The sequence below is a fragment of the Schistocerca serialis genome, chromosome 8 (assembly GCF_023864345.2).
Source record: "Schistocerca serialis cubense isolate TAMUIC-IGC-003099 chromosome 8, iqSchSeri2.2, whole genome shotgun sequence".
NCBI lineage: Eukaryota > Metazoa > Arthropoda > Insecta > Orthoptera > Acrididae > Schistocerca > Schistocerca serialis.
In genome coordinates this window covers 391572892-391598410 of record NC_064645.1, presented here as the reverse complement: position 1 = coordinate 391598410, position 25519 = coordinate 391572892, and positions in this window count along the sequence as shown.

Genomic DNA, 25519 nt, shown 5'->3' with positions numbered 1-25519 from the left:
TCCAGCTTTGCAGTCGACTCGCGCGCTGATGGTACAAGGTCCAACTAAAAAATACCCGAAAAGTAGTACAACAACAAAACTTAGACAAAACTTCTGCTTCTGTATTGTAGTTTAGTGATACCCTACAACTATTATCAGATGGGGCTGGCACGTCTGCCTCGGGATTGGGACGCTGGTTATGAGTGAGACAAGGTGGTGGCACCCTTGCAGGTTCGCATCAACTTCGAGCAGCGGAGTGTTAATAGATTTCTTTTAACCGAAGCTTTGAAACCAATTGAAATTCACCGTCTAATGAAAGTGCTACATGATAAAAGTTGTCTCAGTCGAACACAAGTGTACGCGTGGGCAAATAAGTTCAAACAGGGTGCAAGAAGTGACGAAGATTCATAACGCCCAGGAATCTCCTCTGTGCGGTCATGGATAACAACTTTGCGAGAGTTAATGGGTTTGTACGGGAAAGCAGGCGTATTACAATAAATGATATTACAGCAATGACAAACATTAATGTCGGATCAGCTAACAATATTCTTCAAGACTTACTGATATTCAAGAAAGTGTGTGCGAGGAAGTTTCCAAAACATTCGATATCAGAAATGGAAGAAAGGCCCATGGATGTGCGCAGGAGATCTGAAGTTCGTCTGCTTGCTCCACTGCCCGTATTCCTTTTATCTGGCACTTTTATAGCATTTATAACCCCCTGAAAGAAGCTTCTAGTCGCTCAACGTTCGCTGATGATGGAAAGTCCAGGGAACAATACATAACTGGTTACGCACACGCGCTCAAGATTTCTTTGATCGTGGAATTGAGAATTTAGTCCAGTGATGGTGTAAGTGCATATAGAATGAAGCAGATTGCGCCGAAAAATAAATGAGTGATACGTGCTCCACAAGCCACTGTACTGTGCGTGGCGGAGGGTATCATGTACCATTATTGGTCGCTTCCTTTCCTATTCGACTCGGAGACACAGTGAGGGGAAACGACTGTCTACACGCATCAGTACGACCCCTAATTTTCGTATTTATTTTCGTGGCCCTCATGCGAAAAGTATGTTGTGACAGTAGGATCATTCAGCAGTCAGATTTGCATGCTGGTTCTCTAAATTTTCTTAGTAGTGTTCTCGAAAAGAACGTCACTCTCCCTCCAAGGATTCAAATTTCTTTTCCCGAAGCATCTCCCTAATGCTTGCGCGTTGTTTAATTTACTAGTAAAAAAACCTAGAAACCTGTATCTACATGCGTTCTCTTTTACAGACAAACCACACTTTCTTAAAAATCTGCTGGCCGCAGTGGCCGAGCGGTTCTAGGCGCTACAGTCTGGAGCCGAGCGACCGCAACGGTCGCTGGTTTGAATCCTGCCTCGGGCATGGATGTGTGTCATGTCCTTAGGTTAGTTAGGTTTAATGAGTTCTAAGTTTTAGGCGACTGATGACCTCAGAAGTTAAGTTGCATAGTGCTGAGAGCCATTTGAACCATTTGAACCTCAAAATCTCCCAATATACCGAAGTCGACCATTTGAGTACCCTACTAGAATCCTTACATGCCCTTTTTATATCACATCGCTTTGCAAAGCTAATCTTAGATATTTAATCGAAGTGATTGTGCCACACTGCTAATGCTGTATTAGAAAATTATAGGTTTGTTTTTCCTACTAGTCAGCATTAACGTAGATTTTTCTACGTTTAGAGCTAGCTGACATTTATCACACCGACTAGAGATTGTGTTAAAGTAAGTCGTATTGAATCCTCCTACAGTTACACAACGCCGACACCTTTCCGTACATAACGGAATCGTCAGCAGACAGCCACAGATTGCAGATCAACCTGTACAACCGATCGTTTATGTATACAGAAAGTGACAGGGGTCCTATCACACTTTCCATGATAAACAACTCGTGTTCACAGGCGATGTAACAACATCGTATTCACCCATACAGCGCGTATAGATAAAATAGTAGAACACAGTCAGGAGCGGCTGCGAGGGATTAGCCGAGCGGTCTAAGGCGCTGCAGTCATGGACTGTGCGGGTGGTCCTGGCGGAGGTTCGAGTCATCCCTCGGACATGGGTGTGTGTGTTTGTCCTTAGGATAATTTAGGTTAAGTCGTTTGTAAACTTAGGGATTGATGACCTTAGCAGTTAAGTCCAATAAGATTTCACACACATTTTGAACAGACAGGAGCATTCGAGAAGCCGTTGGTAATATGTGTCCTGAGAGAAAACATAGAGAGCAACGGTTAACAACGCGTAAATAATGATATAGATGATTTTCACAAGAATGTGTAACTAGAGATTCATTTAATCAACATATGGCGAACGCCTGCGAACTGTCGCAATTGGTAACCCGAGAATGTATTACTGTAGCTTTTAAACGTTTATTTAATTAAATTAGTCGCATTAGGTTATGGCCCCATATTTCTTAATGTGTATGTGTGTGAGTGTGTGTGTGTGTGTGTGTGTGTGTGTGTGTGTGTGTGTGCGTAAGCGCGAAGGAGGACGTGTGTGAGTGCGTGCCACCAGTGATTGCACGTGTGTGTGTGTGTGTGTGTGTGTGTGTCTAGCACGAACGATCCGCGACCGAATGAGCAAGTGGCTGAGCATCTAATTTCCTATAGCGAAAAGCGTAGTTACCGCAGCGGCGAGAGCGCGCCGCGGTCGTATGTAAACAGGGCGCACATTGTGCCAGTGAATGGGGTCGCGGGGCCGAGGCAGAGGCATCTGGCGGCGCCCATCCATAATTCAGGAAAACATGTGTTGCATGTTAATGGAGGCGCGTCAAACACGGGGCCGGCGGAGACAATAAACTCATCACCGCGAGCCATGCATTACTGATGGGGGCGCATTGTCAGCAGACTTCGCCCCACAGCCCAAATGGGCAGATCCCATCGCGCGCACCAACCGCCCTCTGCGGACGCGAGAGAGAGAGAGAGAGAGAGAGAGAGAGAGAGTTGGTCCCACTTCGTCGCTACTGTGTTTACGAAGGCGTCACCCCGTTCTTGCTGACACACTGGAAGTGTATTAACGCTAATTCAAGCCCTTCTGAGGAAAACCGTGTAATATCGCTGCTACTGATACTTCGACACATCTTAAAAATAGATACAAATAATAATAAAAATGTGAATTACAGAAGACCACGAGAGACTCTAGTCTCGGTTCTGTGTCGATTGTAATATTTTCCATTACATGGGAAAAATGTTACAAATTCTAAGTCACTAGGATTCGGCACTTTGCTATAATGTTGGGAAGAAACTAATATATGCAGTGGCATTTTTGCTAACGTCAAGTTGCACAGCTATTTCAAAAATGATAGACACATTCTTACCCAAAAAGAAAAACGATGCTCCACGAAGGAATTATCGTAATGGGCCGGGAATCGGTGGATATGATGTACATTTACAGGGTGGTCCATTGATAAGGACCGGGCCACATAACTCACGAAATAAGCGTCAAACGAAAAAACTACGAAGAACGAAACTTGTCTAGCTTGGAGGGGAAAACCAGATGGCGCTATGGTTGGACCGCTAGATGGCGCTGCCATAGGTCAAACGGATATCAACAGCGTTTTTTGAAAATAGGAACGCCCATTTTTATTACATATTCGTGTAGTACGTAAAGAAATATGAATGTTTTAGTTGGACCACTTTTTTCGCTGTAATAGTCACAAACATTTGGCTCACAATTTTCGACGAACAGTTGGTAACAGGTAGGTTTTTCTTAAAATACAATACATAACGTAGGTACGTTTGAACATCTTATTTCGATTGTTCCAATGTGATACATGTACCTTTGTGAAATTATCATTTCTGAGAACGCAGGCTGTTACAGCGTGATTACCTGTAAATACCACAATAATGCTATAAATGCTGAAAATGATGTCCGTCAACCTCAATGCATTTGGCAATACGACATTCCTATCAACAGCGAGTAGTTCACCTTCCGTAATGTTTGCATATGCATTGACGCATGTTGTCAGGCGTTGTCGGTGGATCACGATAGCCAATCTCCTTCTACTTTCCCCACAGAAAGAAATCCGGGGACGTCAGATTCGGTGAACGTGTGGGCCATGGTATGGTGCTTCGACGATCAATCCACCTGTCATGAAACGTGCTATTCAATACCGTTTCAACCACACGCGAGCTTGTGCCGGGCATCCATCGTGTTGGAAGTACATCGCCATTCTGTCATGCAGTGAAACGTCTTGTAGTAACATCGATAGAACATTGCGTAGGAAATCAGCATACATTGCACCATTTAGATTGCCATCGATAAAGTGGGGGCCAATTATCATTCTTCCCATAATGGCGCACCATACATTAACCCGCCAAGGTCACTGATGTTCCACTTGTCACAGCCATCGTGGATTGCCCAATATGCCGGTTTTCGTTACCGCTGTTGGTGAATGACGCTTCGTCGCTAAATAGAACGCGGGCAAACATCTGTCATTGTCCCCTAATTTCTCTTGTGCCCAGTGGCAGAACTGTACACGACGTTCAAAGTGGTCGCCATGCAATTGCTGGTGCATAGAAACATGGTACGGGTGCAATCGATGTTGATGTAGCATTCTCAACACCGACGTTTTCGAGATTCCCGATTCTTGCGCAATTTGTCTGCTACTGATGTGCGGATTAGCCGCGACAGCATCTAAAACACCTACGTGGACATCATCATTTGTTGCACGTCGTGGTTGACGTTTCACATATGGCTGAACACTTCCGGTTTCCTTAAACAACGTAACTATCCGGCGAACGGACCGGACACTTGGATGATGTCGTCCAGGATACCGAGCAGCATACATAGCACATGCCCGTTAGGCATTTTGTTTACAATAGCCATACATCAACACGATATCGATCTCTTCCGCAATTGGTAAACGGTCCATTTTAACACGGGTAATGTATTACGAAGCAAATACCGTCCGCACTGGCGGAATGTTACGTAATATCACGTACTTATACGTTTGTGACTATTACAGCGCCATCTATCACAAAGTGAAGAAAGTGGTCCAACTAAAACATTCATATTTCTTTACGTACTACACGAATATGTAATAAAAAAAGGCGTTCCGTATTTATAAGAACGCAGTTGATAGCCATTTGACCTATGGCAGCGCCATTTAGCGGGCCAACCATAGCGCCATCTGGTTTCCCCCTCCAAGCTAGACGAGTTTCGTTCTTTGTAGTTTTTTTATTTGACGCTTATTTCGTGAGATATTTGGCCCGGTCACTACCAATGGACTACTCTGTATAGACAAACAAATGATTATAATTTCAGAAAAACTCGATGATTTTGTCAAGAGAAAGATCTTCAGAAACTGAGCAAGTAAATAATGCATTGGTCCACTTCTGGCCTTTATGTAAGTACTGTTATTCGGCTTGTTATTGACTGACAAAGTTGTTGTATGTCCTGCTAAGATATATCGTGACAAATTCTGTCCAGTTGGCACTTGGATCGTCAAAATCCCGAGCTGGTTGGAGGGTCGTGACCATAATGCTCAAAACATTCTCAACTGGGGAGAGATCCGGCGACCTTGCTACCAGGGTATGGTTTGGCAAGGACCAAGACAAACTCATTTATGTTCGGGCCGACATTGTCTTGCTGAAACGTAAGCCCAGAATGGCTTGCCTCGGAGGGAAACTAAACGGGGCTTATAATATCGTCTACGTACTCCTGAACTGAAGGGTGCCGCCGATGATAACCAAAGCGGTCCTGTTATGAAGTGAAATGGCACTCGACACCATCACTCGTGATCGTCGTGCTGTGTACCGTGTGACAGTCAGGTTGGTATCCAATCGCTGTCTCCCGCCTGTAATCTCACTGACTGGAGTAGAATTGTCTTCTAACTGACCGCCTCGAAAGGATACTGTTGACCACCGAAGACGTGTCTGGAGGCGCCACAGAGAGTGGTGGAATACCAGCATGACTGTGGCCCGCCATATGGCATGGCAAACAGGAGTAATGCTCCGGGGTGCCAATTCTTTTCATAGCAACATCCCTTGGTCGTACGAGGCACATTTATAGCACAGTGTTACGATTTCGATATTGTACACCCCGTTCAGTTTCCTTCACGGCGCCGGCCGAAGTGGCCGTGCGGTTAAAGGCGCTGCAGTCTGGAACCGCAAGACCGCTACGGTCGCAGGTTCGAATCCTGCCTCGGGCATGGATGTTTGTGATGTCCTTAGGTTAGTTTGGTTTAACTAGTTCTAAGTTCTAGGGGACTAATGACCCTAGCAGTTGAGTACCATAGTGCTCAGAGCCATTTGAACCATTTTTCCTTCACGGCAAGCCATCCTGGGCTTACATTTCAGCAAGATAATGTCCGCCCGCACACGGCCAGTTTCTTCAGCTTGTATTATGCTTGCTAGATCCTTATCTCGGCCAGGGCGGGTGTCTCCCCATTTGAGAACGTTTGGAGCACTGCAGACAGAACCTTCCAACGAGCTGAGGATTTGGACGATCTAACGCGCCATTTGTACAGAATTTGGTGCTATACCCGTCAACGTCCACTGTTCAAAGTGCCGTCAATGCGAACAAGAGGTGACCGAGACGTGTAACCAATGGCACCCCTATACCATCACACCGGGAGATATACCAGTATGGCGGTGAGGAATACACGCTTCCAACGTGCGATCACCGCGATGTCGCCAAACACGGATGAGACCATCATGATGCTGTAAACAGAACCTGGATTCATCCGGAAAAATGACGTTTCGCCATTCGTGCACCCAGGTTCGTCGTTGAGTACACCATCGCAGGCGCTCCTGTCGGTTATGCAGCGTCAAGGGTAACCGCAGTCATGGTCTCCGAGCTGATAGTCCATGCTGCTGCAAACGTCATCGAACTGTTCGTGCAGATGGTCCCTATCTGTTGACTCAGGGATCGAGACGTGGCTGCACGATCCGTTACAGCCATGCGGATAAGACGCCTGTAATCTCGACTGCTAGTGATACGAGGCCGTTGGGATACAGCACGGCGTTCCGTATTACCCTCCTGAACCCAGCGATTCTATATTCTGCTAACAGTCATTGGATCTCGACCAACGTGATGGTACGCATTTCTCCTCCTTACACGAGGTATCACAACAACGTTTCACCAGGCAACGCCGGTCAGCTGGTATTTGTGTATGAGAAATCGGTTGGAAACTTTCCTCATGTCAGCACTTTGTAGGTGTCACCACCGGCGCCAACCTTGTGTGAATGCTCTGAAAAGCTAATCATTTGAATATCACAGCATCTTCTTCCAGTCGGTTAAATTTCGCGTCTGTAGCACGTCATCTTCGTGGTGTAGCAATTTTAATGGCCAGTATGTAGGTGCTTAGTTAAGCGCTGATAATGGCCCGGATGCGTCCTTTATTTGTCCATTGGGGCCAGTAGGTGACACTAATACTGGTTTACATGAGTAACCAGTATCGTATATTGAACAGTAAAAATGCAATATGCATTACCATTGATTAAAATTATTTCATACGGCAAAAAGGCGTCTCACGCTAAAACATAAAATCACATACAATATTATCATCATTATAAACTGAAGGCTATGCCTTTTCGATTTAGCCACGTCCCTCTCTCCATTGTCATCGTCTTCAATTCTTCATACGATTTTATCCCCATATCTGCTTTAATGTTATTAAAATGCGTTGCTCTTGGCCTGCCTCTTGGCTTGTTCCTTAAAATTTTTCCTTCAAATGCATTCTTTAGGAACTGGTTGTGTCTCATTATGTGCCCTATCATTTTTTATTTTCTTCTTCCTATATAATTTAGCAGCGTTCTGTTCTCATTCACCTCTCTTAAGACCTGTTCATTACTTTTTCTATCTACCCAGATTGTTTTCGTCGTTCTTCTCCATATCCACATTTCCATTGCTTCCAGTCTCTTTTTCTCTGCCTTTCCAAGATTCCACGCTTCACATCCGTATGTTAAGACACCCCAGACAAAAGTTTTGGCAAACTTTTTGCTACTTTCTAGGCTTATATGATTGTCTGTTAGTAAATTCCTTTTATTTAGTAAGCTTGCTTTGTTAAGACTATTCTTCTCTTTATATCTGTGATACATTTATTGGCGTCAGTGGTTGTGCTCCCCAAATAACGGAAGTTCTCAACCTGCTCTAGAACATCATATTCTACTTTAATATTAACTTTACCATTTTCTTTTGTCTTCCCTACTACCATAGTTTATGTTTTCTTCTTATTTATTTTGTATATTAAATGATCTTAGGATTTTGGTAAATTTTAGCAATATAAACTGCATTTCCTTTACTAAGTCAGCGAGTACTACGATATCATCTGCAAAACGGATACAGTTTATTCGTTCGTCGTTAATTTTAATTCCTTTGGTTATTCCTTTCCATTTTTCGATGGTTTTTTCAATAAATAAGTTGAACAAATATGGTGATAATGGGCATCCTTGCCTTACTCCCCTCCTTATTTTTGCTTTCTTCTTCACACCATTCACTTCTATCTCTGCTTCCTGCCTTTTATACAGGTTGCAGATTAATCTTACGTCCCTACGATCAAGATTTATTTCCTTCATTGTTCGGAATAACAATTTCCAATTAACCACGTCAAATGCTTTGTCTAAATCTATAAAGGTCAAGTAGGTTTCCCTATTAACTCTAATTCGTCTTTCTAATACCATCCTCAGAGCTAGTATTGCCTCTCTAGTTCCTTTTCCGGATCTTCTCCTAGGTTTGCCTCAATTTTCTTTTTTATTCGATTTTTTATTGTGTTTAACATTATTTTGGAAGTGTGGGATGGTAGGGAGGTAGTTCTATAGTTCTCACAGTCCAGAGCATTTTCTTTTTTTGGGATTATTACTGTTTTGCTGTTAAAATAATCTGTAGGTGGTTCTTTTCCATCTTCATAGTACTCTTTAATAAGTTTATATAAGTACTCTTTTGTTGATTCTCCAATTTCCTTCAGTATTTCTGCTGGGGTGTTATCTGTGCCTGTCGCTTTGCCACATACAATATGTGGAAAGAAAATCCATATTTAAAATCCACATAAAACGTGTAACGAGTAGTATTAGGATGCTCCTAGACTGGCCAAGTAAATGACCCACCATTGTGTAAAAATTAGAATAAAAAGTTTAAAATTAACATCACATCTGTAAGTCCAAATATTTCAGCATGATAAAACAATTAAATATAACCGTATGGCAAAGATAATTAACATGACAGTGACTATTCATTGAAATCTCGTTAGTCGATGAGACATTCGTAGTGGAATCTCAGTGACGCCGCGTCGCGGCTTCTCAGTAAAGAGATTTTCTTTTCCTGTGGGGGAGCTTGTGAAGAGGGTCCGTACGCCATACTCCAAGTTGCTGCGCCGCCCAACGCTGCTCACACTCGTAGGTTTCTCATTCCGTTCATCTAGCAGTAATCCCGGTTGCCGTTTTCTATGTACGTAAATCTCAATTTCCTCCAGTAAGTTCAGTAACTGTCCTTTAGATGCTTTATGCAACACTTCCACATTGTTCTCTATATTTCCTGCCACATGTTTTTCTATATGCAGATGTGTACCGAATGCGCTCTTGTTTTAGCTATATGTATGTTCTCTAAAACCAATCTTGAAATTCCTTCTCGTCTGACCAATATAATTGTGATTGTTATTATTTCCACAAAATATACGAGTATCTAGTGTGGCCCTTAGGTAAACTAACTGCTGTTACCCTTTTTATCTGAAACAATTGACGTGCTTCGTTCACATATTAAAAGTAAACAGTAATGTCTCCATTACACGGCTGGTCCCGGCGGAGGTTCGAGTCCTCCCTCGAGCATGGGTGTGTGTGTTGGTCCTTAGGATACTTTAGGTTAAGAAGTGTGTAAGCTTAGGGACTGATGACCTTAGCAGTTAAATCCCATAAGATTTTACACACACACATCTTCATTACATTAAAGAAATCTCAAGTCCATTTCGCTGGATGTTAGTTACATCTTCGATGCAAATGAAACACTGACTGTTAGGGTTTTACAGGGATACTATATAAGGAAGACAGATTATGGTTTAATGTTATACTAGTTACGTGGTCATTAGAGTAGGACGTTAATGTCCATGATTACCACATTACGTGCAGGCTGAGTGTAGTGCAAATAATTTGCAAGGCGACGTCTCCAGACGGCTCCTATTTGCACAGTCGCAACTGGATCAGACCGGGCCGGATATCTACCACAAATAACTACAATCGAGAATCACTGGTTGTACGTCCAGTAGAAGTCGTGAGTAACTTTCCAGTGGCAATCAAAGTATCCTACATCTGGACCAACAGACGTGCCTTGCAATTGGAGTATCATTGCCTTCTGTTTCCCCTTTCATTCAGAGAAATTAGCTAGCTGGAAGTTTCGTTATGTCCACTGGCCAGCTCTAGTGCAACATGCTCTTTTCCCACTCTAAAAGACACACAAATGCCAAAGAAATATATATTCCAAAACATATTCCAGAATTATACATAGATTCAAAGTGTTCTTAAAACAGTCCAAGTCACCATTCTCGCCATTAAAATTGCAGCATGATGAAGACGACATGCAACAAACGAATTTGAGTGCTACAGTGCGAACAACATAAGAATAAAGCCATCTACAGTTGTAACCTCCACCTTCCTAATCGGCCTACTGCATTGTGATATAACTGACAGTGATCACATATTCCCAGCGGAATTTTACATTGAGTAAGGCTATCGTTACCGAAAGACAATAACGCTGGTTAGTTGGAGGAAAGTATACAACAGACTCTTCTGAAGGAAGAATCTATTTTAAACTTAAGCTAAATACTGATGGTTATTTTTAAATGGGTGGAATATAGTGCAATCGCTCACGAACCGCACAAGGGGGAAAAAGGGTACCAAGTAATATTTTTCACAAAAATTACCGAAAACACAAAGATAACAGTGATTAGCTAAAAAAGGGGTAATTAAACGGTCGGCAGGCCGCTAGGGCAATGAATCTCCAGAATCTTGAGAAATGTAAAGTCAAAGAAATTTAAGTAAATAATCTCTGTCTTGGCAACAGAAGGTTGACGTACTTTTCCCACAGCACAACAGTTCACGAGAAAAGAAATGAATCAGAAAGCACTGAGTTTGCAGTTACGCATTTTGAATGTAACGTTAAATGAAATTACTGTTTAAATAAATGACTAGCTTAACTTTGCTGTTTAAAAAAGTAACTTTCAGTAACCTCAGTGTAACGCAACGCAAAGTTTAGAAAAAGGGAAGCAATTTACTTCTGATTATTGAAAGATTGAACTGAATTTACTTTAAGCAAATGTGCATTTTGTTTTATTTTTAAAATAACGACAATAAAATAATACCAAACCGGCAGAAGTCACTCGCTGGGATAAATACAGAATAAATCAATTTGCGCAAGATTAATTTGTGCAGTATCTTTAGTTATTAGTTTTGCCAGTGACATTTTACACTACTGGCCATTAAAATTGCTACACCGCGAAGATGACGTGCTACAGACGCGAAATTTAACCGTCAGGAAGAAGAAGTTGTGATATGCAAATGATTAGTTTTCAGAGCATTCACACAAGGTTGGCGCCGGTGGCGACACCTACAACGTGCTGACAAGAGGAAAGTTTCCAACCGATTTCTCATACGCAAACAGCAGCTGACCAGCGTTGTCTAGTGAAACGTTGTTGTGATGCCTCGTGTAAGGAGGAGAAATGCGTACCATCACGTTTCCGACTTGGCTAAAGGTCGGATTGTAGCCTATGGCGATTGCGGTCTATCGTATCGCGACATTGCTGCTCGCGATGGTCGAGATCAAATGACTGTTAGCAGAATACGGAATCGGTGGGATCAGGAGGGTAATACGGAACGCCGTGCTGGATCCCAACGGCCTCGTATCACTAACAGTCGACATAACAAGCAACTTATTTTCATGGCTGTAACGGATCGTGCAGCCAAGTCTCGATCAACAGATAGGGACGTTTGCAAGACAAGAACAATCTGCACGAACTGTTCGACGACGTTTGCAGCATCATGGACTGTCAGCTCGGAGACCATGGCTGCGGTTACCCTTCACGCTGCGTCACAGACAGGAGCGCCTGCGATGGTGTATTCAGCGACGAACATGGGTGCACGAATGGCAAAACGTCATTTTTTCGGATGAATTCAGGTTCTGTTTACAGCATAATGATGGTCTCATCCGTGTTTGGCGACATTGCAGTGAACGTACATTGGAAGCGTGTATTCGTCATCGCCATGCTGGTGTATGACCCGGCGTGATGGTATGGGGTGCCACTGGTTACACGTCTCGGTCACCTCTTGTTCGCACTGACGGCACTTTGAACAGTAGGCGTTACATTTCAGATGTGTTACGACCCTTGGCTCTACCCTTCATTCGATCCGTGCGAAAGCCTACATTTCAGCAGGATAATGCACGACCGCAAGTTGCACGTCCCGTACGTGCCTTTCTGGATACAGAATACGTGCGACTGCTGCCCTGGCCACCACATTCTCCAGATCTTTCACCAATTGAAAACGTCTGGTCAATGGTGGCCGAGCAACTGGCTCATCACAATACGCCAGGCACTACTCTTGATGAACTGTGGTATCGTGTTGAGGCTGCATGGGTGGCTGTACCTGTACACGCCATCCAAGCTCTGTTTGACTGAATGCCCAGGCGTATAAAGGCCGTTATTACGGCCAGAGGTGGTTGTTCTGGATACCGATTTCTCTGGATCTATGCACCCCAATGGCGTGGAAATGTAGTCACATGTCAGTTCTAGTATAATATATTTGTCCAATGAATACCCGTTTATCATCTGTATTTCTTCTTGGTGTAGCAATTTTACTGGCCAGTAGAGTAGTTTAAGTAGTCGCTGTTATGCAATGCAAGAATGAACAGCTACTGTGGCAGAAAATGTAGACTGAAACTGGATTTTATGCACAGTAACTGGCAGTAAATAATTAATCACTTTTCATACTCTTACGACACTCAGTGATTGCATGGAAAGGAAAGGGACCATGCTTGGTAACAACGTCTGAGGACAATGACAAGACAGATACCCTACAAGTTTTGACTATTGGAAGTTATTATTCACGTTATTTATATTTTGTGAAAGAAATGTTGCTGGGAAAAGCCTCTGCGTTACTATAATTGTCAGCTAACAGTCTTACGATATTTTAGCTGTGCGGACGACGAAGAATGTCGATGACAATGCTTAGCTCCCGTTGTTGCTCCTGCTACGGTTCGATGAGAACCTCGAGTCACGGATAATTATCGTCCGCCCGTCCACTCGTACCGTGCTTTCAATACTCGCGGAAGCGCCTAACAAACACTTCCACACGCTTGGGAAAAAAAAATAGAAAATAAAATAAAAAATAACACCTGCTACGCTTCCTCGGTGCTTACAACAAGATAGAGATTCTCCGATTCTCCATAAGCAAAGATAAACAACGGCACGGGTAATAACATTTTGTCGTTGCTATCGATGCATTTCGATGAAATTCCCTTGGCTATTGCATGGCATTCTCCAGTATTTTTAAATGGCTGTGAGCAATATGGGACTTAACATATGAGGTCATCAGTCCCCTAGAACATAGAGCTACTTAAACGTAACTAACCTAAGGACATCACACACATCCATGCGTGAGGCAGGATTCGCCGGCCGAAGTGGCTGAGCGGTTCAAGGCGCTACAGTCTTGGACCGCGCGACCGCTACGGTCACAGGTTCGAATCCTGCCTCGGGCATGGATGTGTGTGGTGTCCTTAGCTTAGTTAGGTTTAAGTAGTTCTAAGTTCAAAGGGACTAATGACCTCAGATGTTAAGTCCCATAGTGCTCAGAGCCATTAAAAAAAATGCAGGATCCGAACCTGCGATTGCAGCGGTCGCGTGGTTCCAGACTGATGCGCCTAGAACCGCTCGGTCACAGCGGCAGGCCAATTTTTCTTTATAATTACAATCAATAATATACAGTCGAAAATAAATACACTAGTAGATCTGTTGAATATTAAATACAATTTCTGTAATACAGCTTACAGCTCCAGAATCAAAAGTACAGTCAAGTTATCAACGAGTAATAAACGGCGAAAATTTTAAATGTTGCAAAAGGTATTTTATCTCCATTTTTGGTGTTACACAGTCTGTATATAAGCAATATACAATATATACTGTTATTCGACGCGGGCAGGATCGTGGGCAATCGAGATTGTAATATACGCTGAAGCGCCGAAGGAACTGATACAGACATGCGCGTTGAAATATAGAGAAATGTAAGGAGGCAGAATACGGCGGTGCGGTCGGCAACGGCTATATAAAGCAAGTGTCTGGCGCAGTTGTTAGATCGGTTACAGCTGATACCATGGCAGGTTATCAACATTTAAGTTAGTCTGAACGTGGTGAAATAGTCAATGCACGAGCGATGGGACACAGCATCTCCGAGGTAGCGATGAAGTAGGGATTTTCACGAGTGTATTGTGAATATCAGGAATCCGGTAAAAAACAAAATCTCCGACATCCCTGCGGTCGGAGAAAGATCCTACAAGAATGGGACCAACGACCATTGAAGAGAATCGTTGAACGTGACAGAAGTGCTTCCCTTCCTCAAACAGTTGAATATTTCAGTGCTGAGCCATCAAAATGTGTCAGCGCGCGAATCACACAATGAAACATCATCGATATGGGTTTTCGGAGCCGAAGGACCACTCGTGTACCCTTGATAACCGCACGACACAAAGCTTTACCCCTCACCTGGGCCCGTCAACACCGACAATGGACTGTTGATGACTGGAAATATGTTGCCTGGTCGGACGAGTCTAGTTTCAAATTGCATTGAACGAATGGACGTGTACGGGCATGGAGATAACATCATTAATCAATGGACCCTGCACCTCAGTAGGGGACTGTTCAAGTTGGTGGAGGCTCTGTAACGGTGTGGGGCGGGTGCAGTTGGAGTGATATGACACCGCTGAGACGACTGACAGGTGACACGTCCGTAAGGATCCTGTCGGATCACCTGCATCCATTCATGTCCATTGTGTATTCCGACGGACTTGGGAAATTCCAACAGGACGATACGAAACCCCACACTTCCAGATCTGCTACAGAGTGGCTCCAGGAACTCTTTTATGAGTTTAATCACTTCCGCTCGCCACTAAACTCCACAGAAATGAACGTTATTAAGCGTATCTGGGGTGCCTTGCAATGTGCTGTTCAGAAGAAATCTATACCCCCTCGTGCTCTCACGGATTTATGGACAGTCCTGCAGGATTCATGGTGTCAATTTCTTTCAGCACTACTTCAGACATTAGTCGAGTCCATGCCACGTCGTGTTGCAGCATTTATGCATGGTCGCTGGGGCCCTTTACGATTTTAGATGGGTGTATCAGTTTCTTTGGCTCTTCAGTGTATCTCCTTCACCTTCTTTTTCCAGTCCCATTTCAAAACCGAAGGTGTGTAATTGTTGTCTTCGTCTCTTCAGTGGCCGTTCTGTACCCCATTTTCCAGTTTGGTTGAAATATAACAGTTACTATTTTGGGTGCTTAGGTGACGTGGTTATACCATTGTTTTTTGAAAGTGTCTAATCTCTTTTGGTACAGTTCTTTTAATTGTAGTCCTTGTCTTATATCGCCACTCCAAGCTCTATCTCTTAGTGGTAGTCCAAGAAATGGCCTCGGAAATCTCATGTCTGCGTTTATAACATTATGTTTCTCTGTATATTTTGAACCAAATCTGAATAATTTTTGCCGGCCGCGGTGGCCTAGCGGTTCTAGGCGCTTCAGTTCGTAAACGCGCGACTGCTACGGTCGCAGGTTCGAATCCTGCCTCTGGCATGAATGTGTGTGATGTCCTTAGGTTGGTTAGGTTTAAGTAGTTCTAAGTTCTAGGGGACTGATGACAGATGTTAAGTCCCATAGCGCTCAAAGCCATTTGAACCATTTCAATAATTTTTATATATTGATATATCTATCCTGAGGTATTTAGACTTATTTTCGTGTTCTGTTATTTTACTGTTTATCAGTATTTTTGCTCTTCTTATACATTTACCTCACACACCCATTATCCATGTTTTATTCACAAAGAGAAGCATTTGATAAGTTTAGGATACGTTATTCAGTGTAAACACATTTTTTTGTAAAGCGCTTTCACAGGCTGCTCGAAGAACTTGGTCGTCTGTAAATAAAATGAAACGTCCCCTTAGAATAACTATAAATGACTGTGCTTAAACTGACACACAATATTTTTAACGCAACACAATCTGACTTTTTTTAATAATCCCTACAAAAGAATGGCCCTGACTAACAATAACCTATACCTTTCATGAATCACTTACCTCACAAAAATCTTTGTTACTCAAACTACTGCAATACAGCGAGCGCCAATACTGCCAGCTAAATAACAGATTCTAACTACTGAAGGCACTAACTACTGATAGGCATAGTTAGCAAATGAAAGATTTTGATAAAGAACAAACAATGTATTTACCTGAACCGTGTTCGAAAGTCATAATGTAGACATCCAGTCTTACAAATTTACTGTCTCTGATGGACGCACGTCCAGATCATCTGCTCTCAAAACTCCGCCATCTCTCTTCCCACATCCTCCACTGCTGGCGGCTCACCTCCAACTGCGCAACGCTACACGCCGTTAACAGCCAACTGCTCAACATTACAACAGCAAATTCCAATAATGGAAACCAGCCACAGACTGCACACAGCACAGTCAGTGATTTTCATATAGAGCGCTACATGGCGTTACCAACATAAAAACCTAAACAACCTACTTCCAAAAATTGTGTTAATAATTAGTTCCTTCGCAGATCCACACCATGTTAGTTGAGAACCCATGAATGTCAGGCCAATATGAAATAAACATTTTCCCGACGGCCTATCACTTCCATGCAAGATGTGAAGGCGCCCACGCGACTAGTTCCCGAGAGGACGATCATAGTGTGCACTCGAACGTGAACGATCGTAGCGCCGTGTCGCTTACCCTGAATCAGGAAATACTGGTTTGCCTCAAGGAAACATCTGCAGGGACAGGGCGACAGATACTGGAGGACCACACACACTGTCAACAGGGCGCGGCAAGCATTATGGCTGCATACTTTTGCACGAGAGGGAGAGAAGCGGTGTAGAGTGGTGTGACCAACTGACATGGCCACAAAGTGACAGTCTTTGTAGCTCCTTGATGAAGGAACGCTTTAAGACTGCATTCGTGCTATCATACGGTCCCAGCGGGCGCTAGGGTGTGGAGAACCTTTGGGTACCAAACACGATCATATTTGTTTCACGTAACAGGGTGTTTGCGCAGCAGCTATTAGATTTTTGAAGTGTTAAGGTTCGTGGCTGTGCCCCATTTCCGAGATATGTGTGATGTTATCTTTTAACAAGATAACGGAATGCGGTATGTCGCTCATGCTGTTTTGACCTAACTCTGTACAAATGGTGTTCGACTGTTGACGTGGGCAGATTTCTCACCCAATGATATCATCTGCCACGCCGCTAGTCACCAACCACAAAGTTCAGTTCTGGCAAAGATCTGAAGGAAAATAGAATCATGATCCGTATGTAACATCCAACCTCAATTCGATTCGATGCCCGTCTGGGTTAGAACCATTATTTCAACTAGATGTGGCAGATCTGCTATTGTATTTGACGCCCCTTGTACAGGACCATTCTGAAAAATAATGCTTATGAATTTTCTGTGTGAAAACTCTTAAAGTCTTATAAATTAAACAAACTTTCCCCATGTCTACATATTTACACACATCAAAAAAAGTTTTGCATCACCCCAGTTCCCAGAACTCCGGAAGATGGACGTTGACTGTGGTATTGTATCACAGACACAGTCTCCCCTTGACTGTTCAGGGATGTCACTAAACCCACCCAAAAATGTAAATAACCATGCTTGAGCAGCGCCTATTAGATGGAAGGGGTGCGACAGCAGATCACTTCCAATCATTCCACCAGGAACTATGTCTAGATGGTCAATACCGTGATTCTATCGCGTCCGTATTTTTGCTTTGTTCCAGGAAGGGCTCTGAACAAGGGAAGTCTCGGAGTGAACTAAAGGGATGTTGTTCGGACATGGAGGAGATACAGAGAGAGACAGGAACTGTCGACGACTTGAATCGCTCCGGCCGCCCAAAGATTACTACTGCAGTGGATGACCGCTACCTATGGATTATGACTCGGAGGAACTCTGACAGCAACACCAACATGTTGAATAATGCTTTTCATGCAACCACAGGACGTCGTATTACTACACAAAATATACGCAGTAGGCTCCATGATGCGCGATTTCACTCCCGACGTCCAAGACGAGATCCATCTTTGCAACCACAACCCCATGCAGCGCGGTACAGATGGGCGCAACAACATGCCGAATTGTCCGCTCAGGATTGGCATCACGTTCTCTTGTTCTCTTCACTGATGAGTGTCACATATGCCTTCCACCAGACAATCGTCGGAGACGTGTTTGGAGGCAACACGGTCAGGCTGAACGCCTTGGACACACTGTTCAGTGAGTGCAGCAAGGTGGAGGTTCCCTGCTGTTTTGGGATGGCATTATGTGAGGCCGACGATCGCCGATGGTGGTCATGGAAGGCGCCGAAACGGCTGTACGATACGTGAATGCCATCCTCCTATCGGTAGCGCAACCATATCGGCAGCATAATGGCGAGGCATTCGTCTTCATGGACGACAATTCGTGCCCCCATCGTGCACGTCTTGTGAATGATTTCCTTCAGGATAACGACATCGCTCCAGACATGAACCTTATAGAACATACCTGGGAGCGATTGAAAAGGGCTGTTTGTGGACGACGTTACCCACCAACCACTCTGAGGGATCCACGACGAATCGCCGTTGAGGGGTGGGACAATCTGGACCAACAGTGCCTTCATGAACTTGTGGATAGTATGCCATGAGGGCATGCATCAGTACAAGAGGACGTGCTACTGGGTTTTAGAGGTACCCGTGTGTACAGCGGTCTGGGCTACCACCTCTGAAGGTTTCGCTGTACGGTGGTACAACATGCAATGTGTGGTTTTCATCAGCAATAGAAAGGGCGGAAATGATGTTTATGTTGATCTCATTTCCAATTTTCTGTACAGGTTCCGGAACTCTTGGAACCGAGGTGATGCAAAACAGTTTTTGATGTGTGTATTTCTCAAGATACTCCTCCCGACGAAGAAAACATTTCTCCCAACGAGAGACTAGTTTGTTGGTACCGTCAATGGTTGATATTGTTGACGGTGACGCAATCTGACGTCTGCTTGCACCGATTTATCATTATGAAAGTGAAGACCTCGAAGGTGTTCTTTAAGATATGGAAACAGATGAAAATGAGATGAGACCAAGTCTGGACTGTATGGAGGATGATCGATGATAGTGAAATGAAGAACTCGGTTTGTTGCAGATGTCGCAGCGCCCGTCTGTGTTCTGTCGTTATCATCCTGAAGGAGAGGGTGTTCAAAGTGTGGACCAACTCTTCGAATCCCATACTCGATTATAGCGGCGAAATAAAATGAGGTGACCAAAGTCATTGAACACCTCCTAAAATCTTTTCGGACCTCTTTAACCCTGCGTAGTGCAACAATTAGACGTGGCATGTTCACAACAAATCGTTGGAAGGCCCCTGCAGAAACACTGAACCAATCTGCCTCTGCAGCCATAGATAATTGCGAAAGCGTTTCCTGTGCAGAATGTTGTGTAGGAATTCATCTCTCGGTTATGTCCCATAAATGTTCGGTGGCATTCATGTCGGGCGACCTGGGCTGGCCAAATAATTCTATCGAATTGTCCGGAATGTTCTTCAAACCAGTCGCGAACAATTGTGGCCTGGGGGCATGCAGCATTTTCATCCGCAAAAATTCTATGGTGATTAAGGAACATGAATTCCATGAAGAGCTGCAGGTGGTGTCCAAGTAGCGGAACATCCAAAGGGCTCAGAACATTCCGTATTGATACAGCACACACCGTTACGGAGCCGCCACCAACTTTGCTCAGTGCACTTGTTGACAACTTGGGTCCACGGCTTCGTGCGTTCTGCGACACACCCGAACCCTACCATCAGCTTTTGCCAACTGAAATCGGGACTCATCTGACCAGGCCAACCTATACGGTCCCGAGCTCAGGAGAGGTACTGCGATGTCGTGCTGTTAGCAAAGCCACTTGCGTCGGTCGTCTGCTGCCACAGCCCATTAATGCCATATTTAGCCGCCCTGTCTTTACGGATACGTTCATCGTACGTCTCACTTTGATTTCTGCTGCTATTTCACGCATGGAAGAAGGGGGGGGGGGGGGGAGGGTTGAGGGGATGCTTGTTTGTTAGCACTGACAGCTCTAGGCAGGCGACGTCAGCCACTGCGTTGTCCGTGGTAAGAGGCAATACCTGAAATTTCGTATTCTCGGAATGCTCTTGCCACTGTGGAACTCGTGATATTGAATTCCCTAACGATTTCCGAAATGGAACGTAATATGCGTTTAGTTCTAAGTACCATTCCTCGTCGAAAGTCTGTTAATTTCCGCCGTGCAGCAATAACCACTTGGGATTCATATGAATCGCCTGAGTACAAACGACAGCTCAGCCGAAGCACTGCCCTTTTATACCTTGCGTGTGCGACACTAACGCCGTCTGTACGTGTGCATATCGCTGTCCGATGACATTGATTACCTCAGTGTAGTTACATTACATACAGCCATATTACACGCTACAATTCAGTTTCTTATAGCGGCAGAGGGCATGTGTATTCATGAAAAATGAAGACGTAGAAGATAAGTAACGATTGTTTTATTTAAAAAGCTTTAAGAGCTTACACACAAAAAATTCGAAGGCATTGCTTTTCTCGATTCCCTCGTAGCTCCAAATTGCCTATAATCGTAATCATTTAATCTTCCTATGCACAAAAGTGAAGTTTCTTAATTAGTTATCCTTCTTTGTGTTGCGTTTTCAGTGGCCAGTAGTTCAGCTGGTTCCTATGACCAGGTTTTGTCCAAAATGGTCACGTAGCAACTGATGCAGGTGATTTCCTTAGGTTAGGTAGGTTTAATTAGTTTTAAGTTCTAGGCGACTGATGACCTCAGAAGTCGCATAGTGCTCAGAGCCATTTGAACCATTTGAAGCAACTGATGCAAAAGAACGCACGTGAAAAGCAGAAAGGAGTAATGACTCGCTAATTGCGAGGAATGGTAACAGTCTCTTCTAATGCAATCATTACAAATGCCGATCACTGATTGTTAATGCGCTAGACTATATTGCTAAGACCATCGTTCCTTAAGGAAAATATAATACAAGTTTTTCACTTTACACAGTTCTGTTACACCTAATAAAAGAATGACTCAATAAGGTGTCGACATTGCCACATCCTTATCGACGCCATGGTCTATAGCTTCAGCTTCACTTTTAATCACAAAACGGATAGTTACAGTCAGTGAATAGAAATCCGTAACCCAGCTATTGCAAAATGCTAATGTGTATTGTTAGTAAGTCGACCTCAAAGATCACTCGTTTTCTGTAGTCTCTTTTTTTTAAGATTATGTTTTACCTCCAACTATTTTTTCATTACTCACTTATCTTTCTCTGTCGGGTCATTGCAGAGGCAATATATAAGTTTGTTGTTCTCTAGTAAAAGAAATTATAAGTTAAGAATTAATTACTTAACAGTGTTTCCCTTCTTAAGATCAGTTGACATATCTTATCTAAAATCATATTTCTGCTTTGAATATTTTATTTATGTTTACAGAGACAGTTTATCAAAAGGTTGAAGCCGGATCGTTCATTGACTGAGCGATTCGAGCTTCTTCTGTGCTCATTCATTAATCATTCCCTTAACAGAGAAAGAACCCATCTTCGTCAGTATCGAAGTCTGATTATCTTAATTCTTACCCTGTTTCAGCGTAAGGATGTTATTAACGTTTCGCGTTGAAGAGTCACTGAACAATGACGGCAGACAGTCAAAATATGTTGGCCTGAGACATAATTATTTTCTTTCCCTTTCAGCGATGGGAACCAGTGACGATATCTCTGACTTTTTAAGAAATTCTGATAGGTTGCTGATAAAAGGCGATAATGCCAATTTTAAGCCACAATAAACCTCCGATCGCCGTCAGAGTGCGCCTTCTTGACGCGACAAAAATACGCACGCGGTACACTGAATCCTTCGCATTCATTCACGTCGCTTAGCAGGAGGACTGTTCTACTGTATAACGTTTCTATTGAGAGGGCACATTTCAGTTCCGGAGATGGATATTTATTCGAAATGTGTCACTAAGTGTAAATGATAAGCTATTTAGCTGTTAGAGTGTTAAAGCCAGTTTATATTCAAGGGTAAATGGGAATTTGAATTGAAGAGGCAATCGTGTTAGATTAGACCATGCAGTTGCCCAAGGCCTCTGGACCTCGGTGGCGAAGTGTTTAGCGCATCTGCCTAGTGTACAGGAGGCCCGGGTAAGAATCCTGGTGTTTCTATAAATTTTCATTCGCCGCTTCAGTCTGCATATATACAATTTTTGATAGTCAGCCACTGTAGTTCCCCAGACACTATGTCTAAAATTAACGCTAAATTTAACGTATCTTCCTACATCTGCCAAATGATGTTGAGTCGTGGTCTGAGGTCTACATCTACACAAACACTTCGTTCGCAAGCAACTGTACAATGAATGGGGGAGGGTACATCGTAGGTCTGTTATCAATTTTTTTCGTATTTCATTCACGTAATTCCTACGATTCCTGTAGAAATATAGGATGGTACGGTCGCGACTTTTACGCCTTCTCCTTCGAATACAGGTTTCCTGAATTTACTCAACAAGTTTTCTTAAGAACTACTTCTTTCTTCCCAGAAATCCCAATTAATTTCTCCGAGCATTTCTGTTGCACTTCCGTATGGGCTATACCGACCTACTACGATCCTAGCTGCGCGTCTCTGTATTTATTCCATGTCTGTCGTCATGCCTTCTTGACAACGGTTCCAAACACTGGGAAAGTATTCTTGAACTGGTCTTGTACGCGATTTCCCAGAACCCATTCATCAAATCGATCTTCCATTAGCCATCCTTAATGCTGTTTTTACATGATCGTTCTATTTCATATCGCTTCTTAGTAAATCTCCAAAACGTTTATGGATTTCGAAATGCTCAAGTTTTTCGCCACAAATCTTGTAATCAGACACTATACCGTCCTTTTCATTGATAAAAGCGTTATGTGCTTCCTATCACTACTTAAAGAGAGCTACCATCCTTTACAAAAAGTAGGAATGTCATTTCGGTAACAGCTAAGGACTGTAATTGCAGACCTGCCATCCAAACAAGCGGTGCGTTCCTCGGGATTTAAAGTGGTGCACTCAGGAACGTTCCTGTAGCGTCATTTCAGTCGATTTATTTAGTCTGTGGGCGGCCTTCTCAACGTACATGCACATTACAAGCTTGGGGAAACACTAAGCAACGTACGCGAAAGAGCGTTGTTACCTCAGTAATACCACACACACTACGTTACACGTAAACAGGCTGAGTTGAAATACGATTTTACCGGTTAGACATAACAGACAACTGCACGTTTAAGGGAGGAATGCAAATTGGTGCAGTAGACAAAAACAGATTTACTTGAATGCCGTCGAATTAAATACACTGGTCCAAATGTAATGGTCATATGTCGTTAGACTGAAATAATGGTAATTTAGATATGATGAAGTGAAAAAAATACGCATTACTCATAATGTAATACATCCTACAGGACAAAAGCACTTGGCAGCAGTATAATCTTTTAATTATTTACTTAGTGACGAGGACTGCTCCGGCGCTCTGGCATTCATTAGCAAGCGACAGACTTGTAAACAGATTATGTGTTCAGTGTGTTCTTTAGCATTATAATTCAATTCCCGTCAATGTGGTTTCGCTCTGAGGAGTGTGTAGTATCGTAACCTTGTAACTGTTTTTGCATGACCATTAAAATTACTACTGCAAGAAGAAATGCAGATGATAAACGGGTATTCATAGGACACATATATTATACTAGAACTGACATTTGATTACATTTTCACGCAATTTGGGTGCATAGATCCAGAGGAATCAGTACCCAGAATAACCACCTCTGGCCGTAATAAAGGTCTTGATAAGCCTGGGCATTAAGTCAAACAGAGCTTTGATGGCGCGTACAGGTACAGCTGCCCATGCAGCTTCAACACGATACCACAGTTCATCAAGAGTAGTGACTGGCATATTGTGACGAGCCAGATGTTCGGCCACCATTTACCAGACGTTTTCAGTTGGTGAGAGATCTGGAGAATTTGCTGGCCAGGGCAGCAGTCGAACATTTTCTGTATCCAGAATGGCCCGTACAGGAGCTGCAACATGTGGCCTTGCATTATCCTGCTGAAATGTAGGGTTTCGCAGGGATCGAATGAAGAGTAGCACATCTGAAATGTAACGTCCACTGTTCAAAGTGCCGTCAATGCGAACAAGAGGTAACCGAGATGTGTAACCAATGGTACCCCATACCATCATCACGCCGGGTGATAGCCAGTATGGCGATGACGAATACACGCTTCGAATGTGCGTTCACCGCGATGTCGCCAAGCACGGATGAAACCATCTTGATGCTGAAAACAGAACCCGGATTCATCCGAAAAAATGACGTTTTGCCATTTGTGCACCCAGGTTCGTCGTTGAGTACACCATCGCAGGCGCTCCTGTCTGTGATGTAGCGTCAAGGGCAACCGCAGACATGGTCTCCAAGCTGATAGTCCATGCTGCTGCAAACGTCGTCGAACTGTTTGTGCAGATCGTTGTTGTCTTGCAAACGTCCTCATCTGTTGACTCACGGATCGAGACGTGGCTGCACGATCCGTTACAGCCATGCAAATAAGATGTCTGAGATCTCGACTGCTAGTGATACGAGGCCGTTGGGATCCAGCACGGCGTTCCGTATTACCCTCCTGAACCCACCGATTCCATATTCTGCTAACAGTCATTGGATCTCGACCAACGCGAGCAGCAATGTCGCGATACGATAAACCGCAATCGCGATAGGCTACAATCCGACCTTCATCAAAGTCGGAAACGTGATGGTACGCATTTCTCCCCCTTACACGAGGCATCACAACAACGTTTCACCAAGCAACGCCGTTCAACTGCTGTTTGTGTATGAGAAATCGGTTGGAAAATTTCCTCATGTCAGCACGTTGTAGGTGTCGCCACCGGCGCCAACCTTGTATGAATGCTCTGAAAAGCAAATCATTTCCATATCACAGCATCTTCTTCCTGTCGGTTAAATTTCGCGTCTGTAGCACGTCATCTTCGTGGTGTAGCAATTTTAATGGACAGTAGTGCATATATATAGGGGCGTTCTGAAAGTAAAGCCTCCGAATTTTTATGGAAAACTCTTAAAGCTTTTTAAGTAAAACAAATGTTGTCAATACTCTATATCTTTATTCGTCATGTCTACAAATCTGTAGCCCCCTGCCGTTAGAGGGCTCCGAATTATTGCACGTAACATGGCGGTGTGTAACTTAAACAGCGAGCTGTAATCGACTTGAATCCGAGCAGTTCGTCCACACATGGATCGCACTTTTCTTCGGCGCATGGAAGTACGA